The following is a 12,465-nucleotide window of genomic DNA, read 5'->3' as shown; positions in this document are numbered from 1 at the left end:
CTAGACATGAACAAGGAAAAAAGAATAAAAACAGAGCCAAATCTGGATCTTTACCTTCAGCCAGAGCAGGTAACAAATTCTTGCTTTCAGATTCTGATTAACCCCCCTCAGGGGAAATCTCGCCTAGTTTGGGTTCATGCAGGAGATACCCCTCTGCAGTTGAAACAAAAAATATGGGCTGAACTGGGCTATCCAGTCCAGATCCAACATCTGATCAGTGGTAGGCGGTCCCTCCAGGACGGTAGATCGCTGGGAAGTTATGAGATTGGGCCAGGATCAACCATTACGTTAAACTTAATATTGAGAGGAGGGGCTCTGCCTCAGGGACAGTCAAGCTCCACAGGGGCAGATAAAGGGAGAAAAATTGCAGGCCAATTCCAACCCAAGGGAGGGTTAACCTACAAAAACATCTTATAGGGCAGCAGGAATTCAGGGACCACTCCAGACCAAGGCGGGCACATACCCAGGCCATACATAGTAGATCAGTCAGAGCAGACTCCAGCCTTAAACTTAGATTCGTCAGGGATTGATGACTTCGTTAAGTCATATGAAACACAAGCTTTAATTTGCCGTTTCAACAGCTTCTGGCCTAAACCCACGGATTTATTCCACTGGATCTTCACCAGCTGGACCATGGAATGTGATATCCATCTATGCTCGAAGGGTTTCTTCATAGTAAGATTTACATCCAGGGAAGTCAGAGATACAGTCATTAGTGCTGGGCCATGGTTCTGGGGAACATCGGGGCTGTTTATGACCCCATGGTTTTCAGATTTTGATCCAAATAAAATGACTATAACCAAAATGCCAGTCTGGGTTAGACTATACAATCTCCCGCTGCACTTTTGGAATGAACGAGTGCTGGAAGGCATTGGGAACAGCATAGGGAAATATATCAAAACAGATCTAGAAAGGATCGATGAAAGGATCTACACTTTCGCAAGTATCTGTGTGGAAGTAGATTTAAGTAAAGGGTTGCCGGACAATATAAGGCTGATCTACAAACAACAGAACTGGTTACAGGTACTAGACTATGAAAACACCGCGTTCAGATGCAGGCTCTGTAGGCAGACAGGACACTTACAAAGCTCATGCCCAGAAGTTAAGAATAAAAGGAAGCAGAAAGGGAAGCAGAAAAAAGGATGGCAATTTTCACACTCAAATTCAGAGGACGAAGAATCGGAAGCAGCTGAGGAAGAGATCCCAGTAGAAAAGACCGAGGTAGCTCAAGAAATGGAGAATCAGAAGGAAATCCCATCAGACAACAGGACAGAGAAGACAAGCATGGAGTTGAGCACGGGAGGCATCAAACGGCACCATAACTCAGATACTTCAGATTCAGACAAGGAAACTGGAACACAGAATGCAGAAACACAATTAGTCATTGCTTTGACCGATCCCACCCCAAGGGAGTGGCGTAAGGTCGAAAAGAAAAAGGGGAGAAAAACTTGAAGCGTGAGTCCTACTCATTGCCGGAATTCAGTTTTTTGCCTCTTTTCTTCTCTTTCCCCCTTCCTTTCTTCTTATTCTTTATGCACGTTAGTTCTCTAATGATGCGTGGGGTGCGAAAGCACTCGAGCCTTGGTGGCAGCTTACGGAATGCTTCAATGCATCTGCTAGTGTAACTTTTTATTATCTTTTTAATAAAAAGTTACCGATTTTTTTCCTTGGAAAAAAAAAACAATTCTTTTATAATATATTATTATATAAAATAACATTACAAATATTTTATGTAAAATTTATACAAATTATAAAAAAGTAGTTTCATTTTTCTTACTTGCCATAAACAAAATATAGAAAACAATTTTTTTCCATATCAAGTAAAATATGGCAATATAGACAATTTCCATTTTAATATAGACAATTTCCATATTAATAAAATGGTAGAATTTTAAAAGAAAATAAAGAGTTTAAATTCTATTATTATTAGAGCAATAAATAGCAAAGCAGAACAATAATTTAAAATATATTTTCTTTATTGTATTAAAAATCATAAAGATATATTTGAATATATATCTTTTTTTAAAATATAAATATATTTATAAAAATTATATATATATATATATATTACATAAAAAAAATAATAAACCATTTATAAATATAACAATTATATATATTAAAAAATAATAATTATTATTTTACAAGTAAAAATAGTTCAAAAATCTTAACATATTGTTTTTATTCAAAAATCCCAATTTCTATTTATATGTGTGTTTATATATATATCCTGCACCATTCATTTTACCTTTTGTTTCGCTTATAAAATTGCACATAATGATAAAAACATCATTGTGTTTTTGTGATTCCAGATAGTGATCACAACATACAAAACCACCAACGGCATCACGTTGGGGAACGAGCGATCGAAGAAGATCGCTTACATCAGTCATATTACAAGCATTCTATGCGTGCCGATGTATAGCCACAAGAGATTCCGTATTACGGACGGTTCTAAACATGGTTGGCCGCAGATTCGCCGGAAATTCACATGAGACACAAATTGGTTAGAGGCACTTGAAATTGGCTAAATATCATTATTCTCTAGCCTCTCCATAATACGAACGGAGGTTATGACCATAGTTCGCCACAAATTCTCAAGAAGCACGTAAATTGGCTTGACGCATTTGAAATCTGTCGCCTTTCCCATGCTCCAATTGGCCTCCCTGCGAGGCAGCGGCCTCGAATACATAATTCGTATTTATACCTATGCGCGTTTATGGCATGATAATCTTTTACGGATACCCGTTTTCATTTACGGAGCTTCCTCGTGCGGCCAAACGCCTGGCTCTAATTTGACTTTTAGAATAACGAAATTGAAGCATTTAGTGACCTTGGCAGTTTGGAACCACTCGCGTCCTAAAACGAATTTGTTGAACAAGTTATGAATAATCCAGGCATATTCCGGCTTCTGTCATTTGTCATTGGAGATAGGTATTACCTGTTATATCTATTTGTGCGATTACCTGGTATCCAATGACAGTATATAGATTTGTTCTGTTCGTTCAGCAGCAGCGGGTAATTTGAAACCTGCTTTGAGGTTCTTGTGATTTGTAGGTCTTTCAGTTTCAATTGTTGAGGGTGGAAGAGTCGACACCCATCTTACCTCTCCTTCCGGCCAATATGAATCCTTAGATCCCTTGGCCGAGTATGTTCATGGCAAATCCCTCAACATCTCAGAGTCAATGGGGTGAAGCTTCAAATCCTTCAGCGATTTCCAGCCAGAGACAATCTTATGAAGGTGACCATATACTGTAACTCCAACCTTCTCCTTCTATGTTTGTTATAGCATCATTGTGATAACAATAATTAAAAGATATTGCTGGGGCCGAATTTGCTTGGAGATTAATGCGCCCGCTCTTACCATCTCCACCTCCTATAAATGGAGATTAAATATGGAGTCGAAAGAATACGACTTGAGCGACCGATAAATGCAGTATAACATTTTATGTCCCATATTCAGTAATAGAGTTAGAACACTATTTAGATGAATAAGAGAATCCCGTTGTAGCTATACACAAATCCATTAATAGCAACTGGGTATTGATAGAATGAAATTTGACTTTTAGCATCGAGCAGTGAAATTTCAGGGTCAAACAAAACTCTAGATAAGCATTTGTATCAGGCATAACCTGCTTTCGTGGCTTAAGTCTGCCTCTTAGTACAATTTCCCATTGAAAGGGATGATCCAAAATAACAGGCTGATAAAATGCTCAATAATATGAGTTCACAGGCTGATAATATGCTCAATAATAATAATAGTGTGGAACAAAGTTCTGACAGCTGTATTTTGTGCAGGTATATCATCAGAGAATGAGGAAAGGAGCCGGCGGGAAACAAATCCCAGATGGAATCCAAAGCCAGAACAGATCCGGCTTTTAGAGTCGATATTTAACTCTGGGGTGACAAACCCTACCCCAGATGAAATAGAACGAATCAGAAATCAGCTGCAAGAGTTCGGACAAGTTAGGGACGCTAGTGTCTTCTACTGGTTTCAGAACAAAAAGGCTAGAACCAAGCAACGACAACGCCATCTTCAGTCTGGAGAGACCTCTAAATCTATCTCAGAAAAGTGTAAGACCGATCAGTCTAAAGAAATCATTGGGGTTGCTGACACAAAAACGAATTCGTTGGGCAACGCTGGTGAAACCTACACTTCTGTTGTGCCAGCTGCTCATGTTTCTTCTCATCAGGACCATTATCATTTGCAAATGAATGAAGGAATAAGTAATGATCAATGCAGTTACACTGACGCAGTAGCAGCTACAATAGCAAGAGGAGGAATATTTAATGAATGTACATGTACTGACAACACCAAAACACTATTTTCATATGTAGATTTGAACATGCCCCTCGCGTCAGTTTTTGAACAAACTTTCAATTTTTGAACATGCCCCACATATATATAGAAGCACCTAAAAGGCCTTTCAATTTTTAAGATTGGTGCAATGATTGCTTCTGTGACAATATATTTGTTTCTAGATACCCGAACAAACATCTAAAAGTTGCTTTACATATGCACCATTAAAGTTCTCGTGGTTGTAATATATATGTCTGGTAATATTTCTCTACAGGGACGGGCGAGAAGTTGATGTATGATTGTTCAATAACTGTATTTGTAAATAACCTTCCAGTGCAAGTACCCGTGGGACCGATAAACGTCAAGGGTATGTTCTGGGAAAATGCAGTTTTGTTTTACTCCACTGGCCAACAGATTGTTGAAATGATAATTTCAACTGCATCACTATTTTTTCATTCGCGATGTGATCTTATCGCATATCGCATACACATCCTATTACCTTTCGCTACGTCCTGTGATTTTTGCGATGTTGCGATGCGATCAGAAAGCAAATCGCAGATCGCACCCATATGTTTGTGCTTTATTTTCGCACCCATATGTTTGTGCTTTATTTTTTCTTCTTCCGCCCAATGTGATTTCACCATGCCATCAAATCGAAAAAAGTTACACAGCACTGTAAATGTAATTTTTTTCTCGAACCAATGCAGAGAAAGTTTTTTTGTATAGTTTTTTTTTTGTAGAAATGAAATATGCAGCATCCTAAATGAAACGAAGAGATTTATTTTACAGCAGTAAATGCATGTAATCTTTACTCAGAAGTGTGTTAAAATTTGCAAGGTGAAACAGAGTAATTTTTTTTTTAACTTCATCTGAAGTAGTCACGGAGAATCCCTCTGTTGGAGGAAGAATCATTTTGTAACAGCTATTGTTTTATTAATGAATACAAGTTATTTATTGGGCATGTGTGAAACTCTGTTCTGCCCAGAAACGTTATTTGCTTGCCTGTGCTAAGATCCTGTGATAAAAACAGAGTATTACTCTCTCTTCATATTTTGTTTTGGAATTAAACAGAAAATTCTCAACTTTGGTATCAGAGCTTGTCCAGGTTCTTTGAAGGTGTCAAAGAAGCTGAAGGAAGGTTTCTTGCTGAAGCAGCTTCTCCAGCAGAATGAAGACCCAGTCAAAAAATCTAAGGTATTTTTCAAGTTATTTTTTTGTGTTACTTTTGAAGAAACAATCAGGTTTTTGAAGCATAGTTGAGAGTGCAAGAATGGTTGGCTTCAGCACCATCACTAACATGGGTATCTTTAATACTCAGCTCCCACAGTTTAATGGGAAAAACTATGACTATTGGGCAATATCCATGAAAGCTTTGCTTGCCTCACATGACCTATGGGAATTTGTTGAAGATGGCTTTGAAGAACCAGCAGATGAAAATGAGTTTAATAGGTTAACTCAGGTAGAGAAAGATCTGTTGAAGAGCTATAAGAAGAAGGACTCAAAAGCCCTCATATTTTTGTATCAAGCAGTGCATGAAAGTGTGTTTCCAAGGATAGCAGCAGCAAAGACATCCAAATAAGCATGACAAACTCTCAAGACAGCGTATCAAGGCATGGAGAAAGTGAAGACAACAAAACTACAGTTGCTAAGGAGAGATTTTGAGAATCTATGCATGAAGGAGTCAGACAATATTGACTCATTCTTCACACAAGTGATTGTTATGGTCACACAGATAAGGTCTCAGGTAGATATTCTTGAAGAAAGGAGGATTGTGGAGAAACTATTGAGGGTCCTACCCTCAAAGTTCGATGTGATTGTCACCACCATAGAAGAGACAAAGGATCTCACAAACTTCACAGTTGATGAATTACATGCATCATTGATAACACATGAGCAGAGATTGAGTAGAAATGAAAACTCATCTCTAGAACATGCCTTTAAGACTGAGATGTCCTTTGGAAGAGGAAGAGGTCATGGCAGAGGAACAAGAGAGGAAGAGGCAGAAGCCAAAACAACGGTGGAAGAAACAGTCCAGCAAATACTCAAGGAAGAGGCAGCAATCCAAATCAGAACCAAGGCCAAAGCAGCAACCAACAAAGTGGAAAACATCATGCTCAAGGACAAAGGTATGAAAAATCCAATGTCCAATGTTATTATTGTAAAAAAAGATGGGCATTATGCAAATGAATGTAGAAAGAAGCAGCATGATATAAATAATAGAACTAATGCAAATCTCACTAGAGCAAATATCAACCAAAATAATTTGTTTATAGCTTGTAATATAGCTAAAGAAAAGAGTGAAGATATATGGTTTCTAGACTCTAGTTGCAGTAACCATATGACAGGAAACATAGCTCTATTTTCTATGTTAGATCAGAGTGTGAAGTCACAAGTCACACTAGGGACTGATAATAAAGTTTCTGTTATCGGAAAAGGAGAAGTAAAAGTCTTAACAAAGAGAGGTGAAAAGAAAACCATAGCAGATGTTTATTATATTCCTGGAATGAAATGTAACCTCTTAAGTATTGGACAGCTTGTTCAAAAGGGTTACAATGTTTTCTTTGTGAATGATGTATGCACCATCGTGGATAGAGCACCTAGCAAACAATGTATTTCTGAAATGAAGATGACAAGGAACATGATGTTCCCTCTCAGAATGAAGGCAAATTTAAAAAATAAAGAAGTAATAGCAGCAGTGACTCAAGAGGCTTACCAAAGCAAACCAAAAGATGAAAATTGGCTGTGGCACTTGAGATTTGGACATCTCAACTTTGGAGGTCTTAATTTGTTGAGTAGAAAAGGAATGGTAAGAGGATTATCACTGATAGAGAAACCAAACAACCTTTGTGAAGGTTGCATCTTGGGGAAACAACACAGGGAAAGTTTTCCATCAGGGAAAAGCATAAGGGAAAAATCACCCTTATAAATTTTCCACTTAGATTTATGTGGACTGATGCAAACTCTCCATCACTTGTAGGCACCCACTATATTCTAACATTCATTGATGATTTTACTAGAAAAACTTGGATTTATTTCCTGACGAACAAAAGTAAAGTGTTTGAAAGATTTTTCAATTTCAAAGCACTTGTAGAAAACCAAATCGGGCTGCATATCAAAGTTCTAAGAACTAATAGAGGAGGTGAGTATATCTCCAAGGAATTTCTCCGTTTTTGTAGAGAAAACGGAATTCATAAGCAGTTTACAGCTAGGTACACCCCACAACAAAATGGAGTTGCTGAGAGGAAGAATAGGACAATCATGGACATGGCGAGGAGTATGTTAAAGGCAAAGAATTTGCCAAATGATTATTGGGCTGAAGTTGTACATTGTGTAGTGTATATTTTGAATAGATGCCCTACAAAAGCAGTCATGAACTGAGTGCTGAAAGAAGCATGGAGTGGGTGAAAGAAAGGAGTCACCCACATGAAAGTTTTTGGATGTGCGACCTATGCACACATTCCAGATCAGCTAAGGAAGAAGTTGGACAACAAATGGGAGAAATATATTTTCATTGGATACAGTGAGGAATCCAAAGCTTACAGGTTGTATAATCCATCCACCAAGAAGCTTATTGTGAGTAGAGATGTTGAGTTCATTGAGGAGAAAGCTTGGGATGAAAGCATAGAGAAAACAGTGAATGTTAAAACCTCTTTGTCACATGATGAAAATAATGAAGAGATGGCTAAAATACATTCCCAAATAGCAGCACCAACACAAGGATAGCAAGGGAGACCCTTGAGGAGAAATGAAAGTGCTTCTCCATGCACACCACAAGGAAGAAATTCAAGTGCTTCTTCAAGCACTTGCACACTAAATGAAAGAGGTAAGAAGTTCAGAAATTTAAGTGATATTTATGAGAAAGAGGCAGCAAATGAAGGTATGAATTCTTCGTTTGCATTATATTGTCATGTTGATGATCCTGTTCATTTCGAAGAAGCTATTAAAGATAGGAAATGGATAGAAGCTATGAATGAGGAGATCAATGCTATAGAAAGAAACAAGACATGGGATTTAGTTGAACTACCAAAAGGTAAAGAAGTCATTGGATTTAAATGGGTCTACAAGACCAAGAGTAATGCTGAAGGCAAAATAGAAAGACACAAGGCAAGACTTGCTGTCAAAGGATATAAGCAACAGTATGGGAGAGAATATGAGGAAACTTTCACACCGGTTGCTAGAATGGAAACAGTGAGAGCAGTGTTGTCCACAGAAGCTCAAAACAAGTGGAAATTTTACCAAATGGACGTGAAGTCAACATTCCTAAATGGAGTGTTAATGTAAGAGGTTTACATTGAACAACCTAAGCTATGAAAAGAAAGGCCAAAAGCACAAAGTGTGCAGATTGAAGAAAGTTCTTTATGGGTTGAAGCAAGCACCAAGAGCGTGGTACAGTAGGATAGATTCCTATCTACTCGAAAATGGATTTGAAAAATGTGAGGGAGAACCCACCCTCTACATGAAAGAAAATGATGGTAAATTACTAATTGTTGTGCTATATGTGGATGATGTTATTTTTACAGGTAATGATGATCATTTTATTGAAAATTTCAAAATAGTCATGAAAGAAGAATTTGAAATGACTGACATGGGTTTGCTGAGATACTTCTTAAGAATAAAAGTAAAATAAAGTGGAAATGGGATTTTTATCTTACAAGGAAAATATGTAAATGAAGTGTTGGAAAGATTCAATATGCAAGAGAGCAAAGCAGCAATCACTCCCACCGTGATGGGATTAAAACTCAGCAAAGAGGACAACAACAAGGATTTTGATCCTAGTTTGTACAAGAGCATAGTTGGCAGCCTCATGTATTTGACTGCAACTAGGCCAGATATAATGTATGATGTTAGTTTAATTTCCAGATTCATGGAGAGGCCAAAAGAAGCACATTGGTAGGCAACAAAAATGATTCTGAGGTATGTTAAAGGTACTAAAAGGTTTGGCATTTTATATACTACTTCAGAATGTTCAGATTTAATTGGATACACTAATAGTGATTGGGATGGAAGTGTAGATGATCGGAAAAGCACATCCGGTTATGTTTTTCACATGAGTTCAGGAGCCATTTCATGAGCTTCTAAAAACAGCCTATTGTAGCGTTATCTACAGCAGAGGCAGAATATGTGGCAGCTACAGCAACAACATGTCAAGCAATTTGGATGAAAAGGATGTTAAGGAACTTAAGAACAAACAAAAGAAACTGTGATTTTTTGTGACAATAGCTCAGCTGCATTATCCAAGAATTTTGTGTTTCATAAGAGAACGAAACACATTGAAACAAAATTTCACTACATCAGGGAATTGGTAAACAATGGAGAAATCGTTTTAAAACATTGCAGGACTTAGGAGCAAGTTGCAGACATTCTGACCAAGCCATTGGGACAGAAAAGTTTTGAGTTTTTGAGGAAATGTTTGGGTATGACTGATAACCCAATAGTTGAAATTAAAGGGGAGTGTTGAAATGATAATTTCAACTACAGCACTATTTTTTCGTTTGTGATGTGATCTTATCGCATATCGCATACACATCCTGTTACCTTTCGCTACGTCGTATGATTTCTGCGATTGCGATGTTGTGATGCGATCCGATTGCAAATCACAGATCGCACCCATATGTTTGTGCTCCATTTTTCCTTTTCTGCCGAATGCGATTTCGCGATGCGATCAAATTGAAAATCGCATAATTCGTATAGGCCTGCAACATGAAATTGACGTGGAGTAAAAGTTTCATTTACCGCCAGTTTTGTCAGTAAAACAGTAAATGTAATTTACTGTGAGTTGGTAAACGTTGATAAGATTTTAATTTTATTGTTTTTTATTATTCACGGGAGTATGGTATAGTTAAAAAATGTATTGTTATGTTTTTTAGTAGAGTGAAGAATGCAGCAACATGCATATAAAAAAAATTATACAACAATGTAAATGTAATTTTTTTTCTCTAAGCAATGCACAGTAGAGAAAGTTTTTTTTCTAGAAATGAAATATGTAGTAGCGTGAATGAAATGAGGAGATTTCTTTTACAACAGTAAATGCATGTAATCTTTACACAATAGTGTGTTAAAATTTGAAAGGTGAAACAGAGTAGCTTTTTTTTAACTGCATCTAAGCAATGTTGGAGAATCCCTCTGTTGGAGGAAGAATGATTTTGTAACAACTGTTGTTTTATTAATGAATACAAGTTATTTATTGGGCATGTGTGAAACTCTGTCCTGCCTAAAAACATTATTTGATTCTCTGTGCTAAGATCCTGTGGTAAAAACAAAGTATTTCATATTTTGTTTTGGAATTAAACAGAAAATTCCCAACACCGATTTTACTGAATGAATGGGAGTTCACCATGGAAACCCTGCAACATGGAGCTATGTATTACTGGGTATGCCTAATGCCCATGCAGATTTTCATACCGCTATATTTTGAGAAATTTTCAAAATATTTGTAGAATCAAGGTAAAGTTTAACTTCACTGCTGTGTTTTTAACATGTTTTATTCTATTTTTCAGATATGAAATGTTATTCATCATTGGTGGTGTTGCCGGTTTGGTTCGATTTGGAATTGAATAGCGCTACATCAATGCTGGATCTCCTATCTGGGTTCGATTTTGAATTGCATACTGTTCGTTATCTAGGATAGAGCAAATTTTTTGTTGACTGGTTCTGGTATTATATTTGCATACTGTTGCTCCTGTAGGATTTGTCAAACTCTGTGTTACAGTTGGCCTTATATTTAATATTCCTTGTTAATTTGTGGCAAGGGTATGTGTGTTTATAATATTATATCATGCGCTCTATTTAAATGAAAAAAAGGGCGAGTATAGTTTCATGTTTTTTATTTTATGTAATAAAAACATGAAGACCACCGCACTTCATTCTAGAATATGTTATAAATATCTAAGTGATTATGCCTGTATAAATTGGAGATTCTAATGTTATATTTGAAGTTTCATGTTTCTAGGTATTTTGGGTCATTTTCTCTGAGTTCAAGTGGTTGTCCCTGTATAAATTGAAGATTGTTATGTTACGTTTGAATAATGTTTTCTCGGTATTTTATCTTCATTTTCTTCCAAACTTAATGTATTTTCTCTTTCCTCTGAACTTAATAATGCAAGGTATTGGATTAGACAATACGAAAACTAAAATAGCTTTGCCAAATATGGTACTTTTAATTATATTATTTATTACTCCCTTGAATTCAACCTTGTTAACGGATAGTAGTTACGTATTTTACTTTTAAGTATACGTAGAGTTAAGTTTTTAAATGTTTTTAGATATAATGGTTAAAGTACAATTTAGTGAATATAATAATTTATGAATAAGAATTTTTTTTATAAATAAGGTTAATATTTAATAATAGTGATAATGTATGAATAAGTGATTTTTTTATAAATAAGGTAAGTGTTTAAGAATAGTGGTCTGAATTCAACAAAAAAAAAATATAGTTAGAAAATGAATTTCTTTTAAATCTTTTCATCATCTTAATCCACAAGGAAACGAGCAAAAGTTATAATATTTAGATACCTCTTATACCTTAGTGATGAATATGGTTGAACGGATTAGAGATGAAATATGGATTTTCTATTTTCTATGAATTTCCAATCTAAGCATGACTTGTTTCTTATACTCTATTGTATTAATTACTAAATAAAAAGTATATCTATTAAACCTTTTAAGCTAAATTTCAATAATTTATCTACTTGTAGTGTTCACATATCAAAAGGATGCAAAAGGAAATTCTTGATTTTTTACGTTGTCTATGTAAAGCCTAGATTAAAGAGATGATAGTTTCTACCACGCATTAGAAAAATTATTTTCATTGTAAAGAAGGGTTGAATTTGAAACAAATGATGTGCTGAAATAAAGTTAAAATTATCAAAGCGATCATGTAACTTACCAATATATTTATATACCCTAAATTATATGTATAAGAATATGTTTCTTAAGACATTACTATAAATAAAATATAATTGGAATAGTCAATACACTTGGCTTCTAATAACATAACCTCCTTAAAAACTCAAATGAGGAAAATCTCACAAAGTTTTTACATATTCTATATTCAACCGTTTTCTTTAAATCATCTAAAAGAGGTCCATTAACAAGTGTTTTCAAAGTATACGTTAAATAAGAGATTGAAGCTCTAGTAGGCTAGATTAAGGTTTTCTTCAACATATTTA

At 35.8% G+C, this 12,465-nt stretch overlaps 1 pseudogene; it reads left to right on the top strand.

Annotated features, from left to right (window-relative positions):
* Window positions 1-3,120: 3,120 nt before the first annotated feature.
* On the top strand, window positions 3,121-10,800 carry LOC149213532 (WUSCHEL-related homeobox 8-like; annotated as a pseudogene).
* Window positions 10,801-12,465: the final 1,665 nt, after the last annotated feature.

The sequence above is a fragment of the Pinus tabuliformis genome, chromosome 1_1 (assembly GCF_031772625.1).
Source record: "Pinus tabuliformis cultivar Carrire ecotype Pingquan chromosome 1_1, CPIR1, whole genome shotgun sequence".
Classification (NCBI taxonomy): domain Eukaryota; kingdom Viridiplantae; phylum Streptophyta; class Pinopsida; order Pinales; family Pinaceae; genus Pinus; species Pinus tabuliformis.
The sequence above is the reverse complement of the archived record's forward strand: the minus strand, read 5'-3'. Positions and strand labels throughout refer to the sequence as shown.